Genomic DNA, 12785 nt, shown 5'->3' with positions numbered 1-12785 from the left:
CAGTTAAGTGAGTTTGCTGCTCTTGCAGAGGACTAGAGTTCAGTTCCCAGCATCCATTAGCTGGCTCGCAACCACTTGAAACTCCAGTTCCAAGGGCTCCAAAATCTTCATCTGGTCTCTGTGGGCGCCCGCATAAACATGGCATACACACAGGTGTGCACTCACATACTCATAAAGAAAAATTTAAAGAAAAAGAAAAAGACTCCCAAACTCTGCTAGGAAGAGAGATGGTTTCCAGGCTAGGCAGCTAGCTAGCAGGATGAGGAGAATCTGTTTTGTTTTGTGAGGAGAGCCTTCCCTGATTCTTCTCTCTCTTCTCTCTCTTTTTTTTTTTTTTTTTAAGATTTATTTATTTACTACATATAAGTACACTGTAGCTGTCTTCAGACACACCAGAAGAGGGCATCAGATTCTGTTACAGATGGTTGTGAGCCACCATGTGGTTGCTGGGATTTGAACTCAGGACCTCTGGAAGAACAGTCAGTGCTCTTAACCACTGAGCCATCTCTCCAGCCCCCAATTCTTCTCTCTCTTATATCAACACAAATGACCAAGTCTGTAGCCACATGTGTATGAGGACAAGGCACCAGGGCAAAGGGCCCCAAAGGAAGTTAAGATCCCTCCCCCATGAGCAGATCTGGCCCTAGATCCTTAGCCAGCCCTTAGGACACCATCCTTCATCCCTGCCCTGACACTTAGCGGCCATAAAAGGCGCCTGGAGGAGTCCAGCCCCACTTCCAACTGTGCTGAAGCTTCACAGGCCTTCACAACACAAGCAGTTCCTGTGTTAAGCTCATGGGTGGCTCAGACCTGGAAGCCCGGGAGGAATGCTAAATGGCTTACACTGGGAGAACCCAGGATCAAAACAGAAGACAGGAGTGTGTGTGTGTGTGTGTGTGTGTGTGTGTGTGTGTGTGTGTGTGTGTGTGTGTGTTGCAAGCCTTTAATCCTTGCACAAAGGGGCAAAGTCAAAGTCAGGAGGATCTCTGTGAGTTCAAGGCCACCCTAGTCTACATAGTAAAATCCTGTTTCAATAAATAAGTAAGTAAGTAAGTAAATAAATAAATAAATAAATAAATAAATAAATAAATAAGGCCAGTGAGGCGGCTCAGTGGGTACAGGCGCCTGCCACCACCCCTAACATCCTGAGTCCCATCTCCGAGATCCACATGGTGGAAGTGAACTAATTTCTGTAGGTTGTCCTCTGACCTTCATATATGCGCTTTGGTATGCTTAAGCACTTATACATACAGTATAAATAAATTCAATGTTATAACGAAGTCTATTTTTTTTAAGACCAGGTGTATTGTTGACACCCTGCAATCCCAATGCTAAGACTGAATCAGGTGGACCTCTGTGAGTTCAAGGCTAGCCTGACCTACATAGTGAGTGACAGGCCAGCCAGGACTAAATAGTGAGCCCCCGTCTCCAACAAATGATAAGGGCAATGTAGCCACAGTGACTGACGCCCACTGCTTGAGCCTCTTTCCTCACCAGGAACCAGGCACCGTGGCAAAGGGCCTCGTGTGTGTCCAGTGTGTGTCTACTCTTCACGTCCTCTGCAGCCCTGAGCAGGAAGTGCTCCCCTGCCCTCTCTGATGGTATAGACTGAAAAGTGAGCTTCAGAGAGGGAAACTCTTGCTCAAGGTCACATGGCTAAGTGGCCAAGCTGAAATCTGAACCAGAGCTGTCTGATTCCACACAACATCCGTCGTCTTCGTCGTCGTGCTGGAGAGCCACTCTGTTCCCTGGCACAGACCACAGAATGGGCAGAGAGGAAGCACACAGCAAGAACTCCAGACTGGGGACGGCACTGAATCCTAGGGCACAAACTAACTGTGGAGGAGCTGAGGAGTGCAGGATGGGGGTCTTCCAGTTATGAAAGAGGGTTCAAGTCCAGGGAGCAAGGGAAGAGAGGGCGAAAGGTAAGTTGCATCCAGAAGAAGAGAAAGCTCACAAAACCCAGTTTTCTTACCAAGCTCCTATTTTCCATCCCAACAAAGCTGTCAAGTTGCCTGAGTAACAGACTGTTTAGTACCAAACCCTGGGAGGGCTAGGGAATATTTCCACAACAGTTTTTTTCCCTCTATCAACAAACACTGCCGACTCCGCCAACAGTTCAACTTTGGGCTGAGGAGATGAAACCTCATTGGGTGGAGAGGGGCTGCTCCCCACTCCACCCCGGGGACTGGCAGGAACATGTACGTGCCTGGGATCAAGTGAAACTGTCCAGACCTGGAGAAGGGGCCACCAGCAGCTCAGGTGCAGGGCCAGGAAGCTGGTTCAGCTCCAGGAGTGAGCTCATGTTGGCCTAAGCCCAACAGTTTGAATAGAGGGAGCTGCAAGGTCTAAGGATGAACTCTGGAGTCTGGATAATGGCAGGGCTAACTCCACGGGGCTAAGTTTTAGAACCTAGCGTGTGAGCATTGCCTGGAAAATCTAGACCAGGCAGTGTAAGAGCGGGTATGGGATACTCAGTTCAGGGCAGCAGATGAGAGCCTAAGGAACGAAAGGTCTTGACCCATGTCTCTACTTGACCCTCTGATGTGCCCTGCGGGCCTACTGGCTGATCCATGCATTCTGTGGAGAGTTCCTATGGACCTAGGCCTAACATGGACAAAGAGCTTTGTGGTGTGGCCATGGGACAGCAGATGATCAGAACTACTAGAAATGTCCTCCAGTAGGAGGACGGTGAAATGAGGGTACAACGCTCCACCTGCATCGACACCTGCCGGCCAGAAAGGGTGTCAGATTCCATTACAGATGGTTGTGAGCCACCCTGTAGTTACTGGGACTTGAACTCAAGACCTCTGGAAGAACAGCCAGTGCTCTTAACCACTGAGCCATCACTCCAGCTCCTCCACATGTCTCCATTTTTGCTTTAGACTTAGAGGAGCAGTGAGACCACCGGTGAGTTTAGTTGTGACACTATGGTGTGCTGTGGAAGGGTGTGGCCATCAGTTGTTTATTTCGATGCTGGAATTGAACCCAGGACCTTGGGCCTGATAAGTGTGTGCTCTGTCAGTAAGCCACAATTCCGGCCCCTTGAGCTGCTTCTTTCATAAGCATGATACAAGTACCTATGAAAAACGCTATGACAGACACTTGCTCAACGCCTGCCATCATCTGATCAAGTCACCATAGTGAAACCATCACTCTACCCATTTTACAGATGAGACAACTGAAACTCAGAGAGGTTAACTGACTCACATAGGATCACGCAGCAATAGTATCAGAATCTGAATCAACAGTCTGACCCCGTAGTCCATGTTTTGCTGTCTCCAGCCTGCTACATAACCTGAGGATGATCTTAAGGGTCTCATTACCCTGCCTTCGCCTCCTAAATGCTGGGATCATAGGCATGTGCTGCCGTGACTATTTTATGCAGGGCTGGGGATGATTGACCTTCCTGCCTGGTAAGATGAGCACTCTACCAGTTGAGCTGTTATATCCACTTGCCCTATACGACCCGTCTCTCTGAATAAAAAAAAAAAAAAAAAAGAAGCAGAAGACCGCAAAGATAGAAAAAGTCTCAAGAAGAAAGCCAGCCCAGAGCAGGTTGGGCTTTAAGAATAGTAGGCATAGTGGGGCATGGTGGGGCACCTTTAATCCCAGCACTGAGGAGGCAGAGGCAGGCAGATCTCTGAGTTCGAGGTCAGCCTGGTCTACAGAAGTTCCAGGACAGCCAGGGCTACACAGAGAAACCCTGTCTCAAAACAAAAACAAAACAACAAAATGGCAGCTTTAGACTCCCTGCCAGCCCTACCAGCTAGGAATGCATGGGCAGACTTTCCTCTGGGACAGCTCAAGCTTCCCTCCCATCATGCATTTCCCCTCTGTCCCAATGTCTGTTAGGAACCTGCTCACTTCTAGTAGAGGCCAACGAGGGGAAAATGAAGGCCCAGTGGACAGTGGGGTGTCGCTGTTGAGGGCCTGATGGTGCCTGTGTTGAGCTGGAACAGGGGACCAAAGGACAGAGGCAGTAGGGGTGACTCCGGCCTGTGTGTAGCAGACGCTGCTTCTGCAGCTGTCTAGATGACTCGCATCTCTCAGGAAGTCTAAAACAAGGAGACCTACACCTTTTAGGTGGGCCTTCTGAGGGGAACTCCTGGTGGACCCGTTAGATATAGGGCTGGCATAAGCCTTGCATACTCCAAAACTACATAGCAGGGGCAGAGTCAGGGACAGCTTGTGATCTTGGGCCCAATCCAGCCTTGAAGCAGAACTATGTGAAACACAGAGGACTCAGGATGGGTGATCCTGCAGCCCTCAGGGAGCTGCCCCACAGTCGCTCTGACCAGACCTGGAGCCCAAAGAAGTTTGTAAGGTGAGAGTAACTCGAATATTATTATCCCAGTCTTGATGGCCCAGCCTACTGAGGCAGGAGGTTAGCTCCCAGGGAGTCTGCCCTCCAGGGAAAGGTTTTCAGGCTCTAGGAGACAGTCTACATGCTCAGAAACACTGCTTGGGCAGCTCAGGAATGACAGGCAGGACTGAGAAACATGGGCGGCTGAACTTCAAAGGGATGGGTAGCAGCTGCAGCAGAGAGGGACACACACACACACACACACACACACACACACACACACACACACCAGTCAGGACACCGTCAGAAATTCCACCCAGAGAGGCCTAGCACAGAAGGCTGATGGGATTGCTTAGAGCAAAAGCCACCTACTTCCCCAGCCATTGGCTGTTCCCTTCTCTCCTTGGTCCCCCACCCCGACTCCACTGACACTCCTCCCTCCACAGTTTAGTAGTTGTAGGGCTCCTATTCTACAGCTGGGAGCACCCAGCATCCCCATCAGATATTCTCAGTCACCATCACATACTCTGAAGTCCCTGTGGTCACAAAGAGAGTGGCAACCTCCTGTGATCACTTCTAGAAGGTACAACTGGCTAAAGGTCAGAGAGTAGTAACTAAAGAGACAGGACACAGATCCTTAGCATCCTGAGCCAGGGCTCTCTCCCTGAATACTCTCTGGTTCCTTCTGACATACAGCTCACAGGCCCATGTGTGCTAACAGGCTCTTTGCTCAGTGCCACACTTGGCAATGCACTTAAATGGTGCCACATGCTTGCTCCAGACCAACTGTCCCAGATGGACATTGTCTTCAGGGTTTTTTCAAGACCCTTCTCACTCGACCCAGGTACTTGGTCTGAAGCTGGTTTGAAATTATATACACATATACCCATGGGTACCACCAGCCCTCCTACTTCCTGATGCTCTGCATGGCTTTCTCTTCACCAGACTAACGGCAGGGCCACCTGAGGCCCCAGAAATGCCCCCCAAAACCCCTTCCCCCACCTGCCATCTGCATCTGTCATGTTTATAGCACTGGTGGGGTCAGGCTGACCTGACAGGGTAGAACTGGCAGAAGCAGGCAGTGGCCTGTCAGCAGAGGTTCTGCTTACTGGCAGCCTGTGAGCCCAGCCCCTGGCAGGACAGTGGGGAAGGGCCTAGGGCCAGCTGGACTTGTAGTTCTAGCTCTCAAAATTGATGTTCAGAGAAGGGGCGGGCATCCCTGGGGTCCCTCAACCAGCCTCCTTGGCTTCCCAAAACCCCTAGGATGCACAGGCGAGGGTAGGGATCAGGGCCGGGGAAAGACACCACGTGCTAGCCCACAATGACACCTCTGCAGAAGGTTGCTGCATCCCAGTCCCTCAGTCACAGAACCAGAATCCCTGTCCCTCTACTGGATCAGTCAGTAGAAAGAAATCCATCAGTATGAAGCACAAGCCTGCCCTCACCCACGCCCAGCAATTATGCACTACCCAGAACCTGTCAGTGGACACCTGCTTGGCAGACCTTCCTTAATCATCCTGCCATGGGATCCTCATGGCAATGGATCCAATAGATCATGACCTTGCACCTCACTTGAGCCATTTTACAGATGTGAACACTGAGTCAGGCGTGTGCTACAAGTTGTCCAGAACTTGGCCAACTTTAACCAGTCTTGTCTCACAGGGCAGAAAAGAGACTTGGGGGTCTCCTAACATCTCTGGTCACCTGCATTCTGCTTTAAAGCCAGGCGAGAGGCTGGTGCTATGACTCGGTCAGTCGAATGCTTACCTAGTGTACACGGAACTCCAAAGCCCCGAGCTCGAGCTTCAGTACCTCATGAAACAAGCACAGTGATACATTACCCGTATTAGCAACAGTACAGAAGCGGAAGCAGGAGAATTGAAAGCTCAGAATTATTCTTAGCTACGTATAGCACTTGAAGGCCAGCCTGGCCTCCCTAAGACCTTGTCTCAAAACTGAATGAATGACTGAAGCTTTGCCCCACCCCTCCAGCTTTCACCCTCTGAGCTGACTGCATCTCCTGCCTCCAGGAAGGCCCCTGTGCCTTCCGGCAGCCTGGGAAAGCAAATGGGTTTTATATTCTAGGAGCATCTGCAGACGGTATGGCCCTCACTGTCACCAGATGTCCCTGGAGCCTTGCTAAGAACACCGTCTCCACTGCTATTAAATCAGAACCTCTGGGAGTATGTGTGTCCAGGGAACCTGAGTCTTCACAACTCTCAGTTGTTCTGATCCATGGTCACATGGGACCGCCGTCTTAAAGGGTGGTGCAGTTTGGAGACCTGCATTCTAGTTTTAGTTCCATCACTAAGTAGCCAAGTGGCCTTGGGCAAGTCTATTTACCTTTCAAACCTCTTGTGAAAACGGTTAGGGAAGACCATGTGAGCCCCGAGAGCCCTTCCACCCTCGTGCATCTCTGAGGGCGCAGATGGCTCACATGTGTATGGAGTGTTGGGGATTATTAGGTCAACATATATTGAAGGCTCATTACACAGAGTTCCTGTCTGGTTGATTTAGGAAAATCTGCAGAAACAGCTTATCTCTGGCTCCAAGCCCTAAACAAATGGCTTTTGGATTATCCACACCCTCTCCCTCCTCCCTGGAACATCTATTTTCTCCATTCCAGCTCCAGCCCAGAGCCAACCAGGGTTCTGTAAACATTAGGTCTGCACACCTGGTCTAAGTCAACAGTCATCAAACAAAAGCCCTGCCAAATCGCTTCACAAGCCCCAACTTGCACAGGCTCTGTCTCTCCTGGGAAGCGGCAGCCTGGGGTGTGTGGACATGAGTTTCCTCCCAGCACAGGACAAAACCAAGGTGCAGAGAATACGAAGGGGTTGCAAGGTTATCCGGACAACAGGGAGACAATGTGAGGAGAAGCCAGCAGCTGTTATAACCTTCCAGAAGCAGTAAGACATTCCTCCATCCTTGAATCATTTCATAATACCATTAAAATAGGGTGTGGTGGACCTTGCCTTTAATCCCAGCACTCAGGAGGCAGAGGCAGACCTCTATGAGTTCAAGGCCAGCATCATCTAGGCCAACCAAGGGCTACATGGTGAGGTCCTGTCTTAAAGTAATAACAGCCGCAAAACACCTACAATATAAGGCTTAGCTGGTACAGTGGTGGCTCTCCAAGCATGAGGAGTGGCTTTGATCCCCAAAACCCAATTTTTGTAGCCAGCCATAATGACTTACACCTTTAATCCCAGCACTTGGGAGGCAGAGACAGGTAGATCTCTGTGAGTTCCACATAAAGAGTGTTAAGACAGCCAGAGCTACATAGAGAGATCCTGTCTCAAAAAAATGTGTAGCATGTGGTTATAATCCTAGTACCTGGCTAGGTAGGTCCCTGGGGCTCACTGGCTAGCCCAGTATACTTAGTAGTTTCCAGTCTACAGAAAAACAAAATAAAACAAAATGATACTTTACATTGTCTCCTAGTTTCCACGTGCATGAACACACACACACACACACACACACACACACACACACACACACACGAGAGAGAGAGAGAGAGAGAGAGAGAGAGAGAGAGAGAGAGAGAACACTGTATTGCTCGATGATGACCACTTTTCAAATCTATGAGTCCTTACCAGAGTTGCTGTAGGGATTACTAGAGTTGGGTGAGGAGCAGAGGATGCCCTGAGTGTGTGAAATTATAAGTGGATGGGCACTGTTGACAAGAGGCAGCCATGTCAAGGACCAAAGCCTCAGACTTACAGGAAACTGGCAAAGCTTCCCGGCCTCCAGAGGCTCAGAGGGCAAAGCTGTCCTCTGGTCCAAGTGGGAATGCTGAGAGTGTATGCAAAATGTGTCTGCCATAGTTCTCTCCCCATGCTGCCTACTCATGGCCTGAAGACTGCACCCTGTAGAGACTGCTCCTACCTAGATTAGCTAAACCTGCCTCCTTGATTCTGCCGCATACCATAAACCCCACCTCCTTAACTCCGATATAAGCACTAACCAGTTCAACTAAACATAGCAAACATGTCGATCCTCCTGGGTGCTGTAGCTTCTCTATCAGAGAGCACAGTCCACCATGGGGCTAAACTGAGACTCATGCTACTTTCCTCTGTGGTGAGCCTGTGCAAACAAAATTATTAAAGCAGAAAGGGGCTGCAAAGAAGGCTCCGAGGTTAAGAGCATACGCTGCTCTTACAGGGGATCTGAGTTCAGTTCCCAGCACCTACATCAGATGTTTTTACAAGAACTTGTAACTCCAAATCCAGGTGACCCAACACCTCTGGCTTCAGGCACTTGGAATCCTGCGCACATGCCCATACACAGACAAAATTTATTTTAGAAAAATTAAATAAGTCTTTAAGAAATTGTCTAAAGGAGGGGTTGGGGATTTAGCTCAGTGGTAGAGCGCTTGCCTAGGAAGCGCAAGGCCCTGGGTTCGGTCCCCAGCTCCGAAAAAAAGAAAAAGGAAGAGAGAGAGAGAGAGAGAGAGAGAGAAAGAAATTGTCTAAAGGAATGAACAAACAGGAAAGAGAAGAATGAAGTGGAAACCCAGCTTCCACAGTGAGAAACATCTGTGGATTATACCAACATCTACTGGTCCTTGTCATTTAAGAAATCTAAGGTAGGGGCTGGAGAGATGGCTCAGTGGTTAAGAGCACTGACTGCTCTTCCAGAGGACCCGAGTTCAATTCCCAGCAACCACATGGTGGCTCACAACCATCTGTAATGGGATTGGGCCCTCTTTTGGTGTGTCTTAAGACAGCTACAGTGTACTTATATAGAATAAATAAATAAAGTCTTAAGAAAAGAGAAAGAACTCTATAAAGTAAACCACTTCCATCCTGACCCCACTGCCTGCCCTCAGTGGGCGCGCTGCATGTACGGACCACTTAATAGTTCGCAAAAAGAAAGTTCACGAGCCTTCGCGTCAGCCAGGCTTGAGGCCAGCCACAGGAACTCCTCACAGTGACCCTAAAGACTGGGAACTGTTTGGGGACTGTTATGTGCACATAGGGAAACTGAGGTACATGGCAATTCTCTAAGGTCTCACAGCCAGGGAGCAATCAGGTCAGGTTTCCATCCTGAATCTCACATTCTTACTCGAAATAACAAAACTCTGTATCTCTGCCTGGGACAAATGGGGCTGGGCACAAGGAGTGACCTGGCAACAGCGTCCCCTCCAGTCCTTCTGGAGCAGAAGACAAAATGGACAGCATGGAGTGAGTAGTTGCAGTGGGACAGCAGGTAACGGGACGGATGAGAAAAGGGTCCCAGCTCATAAGCGAGCGCGTCTGTCATCGTGGCCCCAAGCTCTAGTGTCAGAAGCAGGGCTTCCCTGCTCGGGCCTGGATTCTCCTCACATATTACTCATACAGTCACATTCCACCCCCTGGCAGTACAAGTCAGGCCAGGCAGGAGGAAGTAACCCACACTTGAAAATCATTAACATGCAGGCCTAAGCTGAGGACCTTTTGTTCTTGAGCAAGGTCTGTGTACTACTTTACTTTCAGAAAGGAGCTAGGAGGGTGTGGCATGCTCAGAGTTGCACAACCAAAACACCGATCCCCTGTGGAAGTTGGCACAGACAGGCTACCTTTAAAGCACAGGCAGGCCTGGCATGGTGGCATACAACCGTTAATCACAGCACTGGAGCGGCAGAGAGGCAGGAGGATCAGGAGTCTAAGGGCAGCTTGAGTTACATTTTGAAATCCTATCATCAGAAAAGCCAAGGGCAAGGAGTGCATCTGTGTGCAGAAAGCTTGTCTAGCATGTACGTTGTACACAGTTCTGGCTTTGATCCCCAGCTCTGACAAAGTTAAAAAAAGAAAAAGTGCAAGCAAGCCACAGGTCCCAGCACATACAACACAGGTGCCGGGACAACACAAGTGTGTTCAGACCAGGCCAACTCCACAACTTTTTAAGTTAGAGAGACTTCAGTAGAGGGTAGAAGCAGGGTTTCTATGTCAGGGAGGTCAAGCCAGCATTATGAGGAAGATTCTGGAACAAGGAGTATGAAGGAGCTAGCATCTGAAAATTGGAGGATAGCCCCTCAACCATCTGTCTGAAGGAAGACTGCTTGCTTGTGTACCAGCATTCCTAAAGAAGGCAGGTGTCACATCCCACCCCTTCTTGCTCTCAGAGAAAAACACTCACAAAAGTCCTCACAGGCATTGGAACCCTGGAACTGCAACTGAGGCCGCTTGCAAGTGCTGCAGCTCTTTTCCAGAGTCACACCGCTGGGTGAGGGGCTGAATGCCTGTGAGCCCTACGTTTGGAAGATGCAGGCCGGCGGATCAGGAGGTCAAGGTCACTCTCAGTGGCAGACTGAGTTTCAACCTAGGCTGGGCTACTTAATACCTCGACTTGAAAAAGGAGAAGGAGGAGCAGGAGAAGGAGGAAGATGAGGAAGAAGAGGAGAAGGAGGAAGAAGAAAGGAAAGGGGAAGAAGGGGGGAGGAGGAAGAGGAGAAAGGAACCAGTGAGAGGCACCTGCCATAAAGAAGAGGAGGAGGAGGAAAGGGAGGAGGAAGAGAAAGAAGAAAGGAAGGAAGAAGAGGAGGAATAGGAAGAGAAAGAAAAAGAAGAAAGGAAGGAGGAGGAGGAAGAACCAGTGAGAGGTACCTGCCATCAGGAAGAAGGAGGAGGAGGAGAAGGAAGAGGAGGAGGAAGAAGAGGAGGAGGAGGAGGAGGAGGAGATAGAGCCACCAACAAGAGGCACCTGCCATCAAGCCTGACAACCTGAATTCAACCCTAGGGACTTGAACATGGTCAAAGGAAAGAGAGCCAACTCCCAACTCCGAAAAGTTGTTCTCTGACCAAGCTTGCGCCAGAGCACATCCTTCCCCTTCCCCTCTCGTCCTCCCACACCTCCCCAAGCCACTGAACACACAGTAAATAAATACATGCAATAATCAAATTCCTTAAACAAACAAACAACAATGAAACCCACAGAATCACATCTCAGCCACCAGTCCTGGTAGGAAAGACACAAGGTGTAGTTAATTCTGAGGGAAAAAGAAAGGGAGGGAAGAAATGTGGTTACCAGGGAGAAAACTCAGTGATAAATAAAATCTATTCTTACAAGAGCAATATAAACAATAAGAAGACAGACTTCATGTGGGTGCATTCTAATCATGGTAGATAGCAAGTTCAAGACCAGGCTGTATTACATGAAGGAGGAGAAGGAGAAGAAGGAGGAAGAGGAGGAGGAGGAAGAGGAGGAGGAGGAGGAGGAAGAAGAAGAAGAGGAGGAGAAGGAGGAGGAAGAGGAGGAGGAGAAGGAGAAGGAGAAGGAGAAGGAGAAGGAGAAGGAGAAGGAGAAGGAGAAGGAGAAGGAGAAGGAGAAGGAGAAGGAGAAGGAGAAGGAGACTCCTTTCTTAGGCAGACTTTGAGCCGGCATCACAAATGCCTAAACCACAACTGGCCACAGGCCCTAGGGAATGGCCACCCACTCCCCAACTCCCCCATCCACCTAGCAAGGCCCCCAGGAGGTGAAGTCTTCATTCTACTTCTGCCTACACCTCATCAGAGCTTAATCCTGAAGCCTTGAAGGAAATTAGAAGTGAGACCCCTGCCTTTGTCAATGACAAAATAAAAAACTCTCTAGGACACTGCCTTTCTTTGAGGGTCTTCCCTTTCTTAGACAGCACCCCCTCCTTTCATCTATCCCCATCCTCCTACCCTGCTCCCCGGAATCTTCCGGGTGGCAGCAAAAGACAGACAACAATCAGTAGGCTTGTTTATGGACGCTGTTCCTTGGGCACTCTGGACGCCCAGAGTGAGCAGGCCACCCACCAGGTCCCACTCACCCCCCCAACCCCCTCATAGCGGCTATGTTTGTAAAGGGCTTTCCGGGGCAGGAAGCAATAAACAGAGTCAAGGGGCCAAGACACAGGGGCTGATTACTCCATTTATGGATTTTCCAGGCCTCTGTGTCCTCTCTCCCAGCAGCTGCCCTGGGCTCTGCCGAGAAAGGTGCTGGCAAAAGACTGGGCCTTGGCTTCCCAGGTGGCTTTTTGCCAAGCCTGAATAAGTCTTGCTGAGCATGTGAAGGGACTATGTGCCTAGGGGCCCCTTTAAGCTATCATGGAGACTACCCTTCCCTCCGATACTACTAGAGCCTCGTGTGGACAGCTTCACACTCACACTTGTGGTTGTGTGCACCCGAACGTGTATGCACCCCCACAGGCCCCAGCCTACTGCTCACCTCCCCACTCCGGCTGAGTTCCTTGCTGAAGTGAAACCTGGTTTTCCCAGAGGGGAAGGCGGCCTGACCTGTCTGTCAACCTCCTCGGGCCAGGTGGGTGGCCCTCCTGCCAGAGAGAGCTCACAACTCTGCTTATTAGAGCAACTCGGAGAACAATTTAGGAAAAGCTGAGACTGTGGGAAGGTGGCTGTGGGATCCTGGCTTCCAGTGCAAGGCTCAACCAACGCTGCATTCTCCACACAGGCTGCAATCTGGAGAGCACGTGTAGACAGAGAAATCACCCGCTTCTTATCTCTCAGGGGCAGCA

At 49.9% G+C, this 12785-nt stretch overlaps 1 protein-coding gene across 4 annotated transcripts in view; it reads right to left on the bottom strand.

Moving 5' to 3' along the window:
- Cuedc1 (CUE domain containing 1) overlaps positions 1 to 12785 on the bottom strand; it is a 95117-nt gene that overhangs the window by 29914 nt on the left and 52418 nt on the right. Inside the window, exon 1 of one of the 4 annotated variants that reach the window (XM_063269101.1) lies at positions 12479 to 12687. The exons of the other annotated variants lie outside the window; for them this stretch is intronic. The gene's annotated coding sequence lies outside the window, so the exon portion shown is untranslated. Of the gene's footprint in view, positions 1 to 12478; positions 12688 to 12785 lie in introns of those variants that run through there. 4 annotated transcript variants of the gene reach the window in all.

The sequence above is a fragment of the Rattus norvegicus genome, chromosome 10 (genome assembly GCF_036323735.1).
Source record: "Rattus norvegicus strain BN/NHsdMcwi chromosome 10, GRCr8, whole genome shotgun sequence".
In the NCBI taxonomy this organism is placed as follows: Eukaryota; Metazoa; Chordata; class Mammalia; order Rodentia; family Muridae; genus Rattus; species Rattus norvegicus.
The sequence above is the reverse complement of the archived record's forward strand: the minus strand, read 5'-3'. Positions and strand labels throughout refer to the sequence as shown.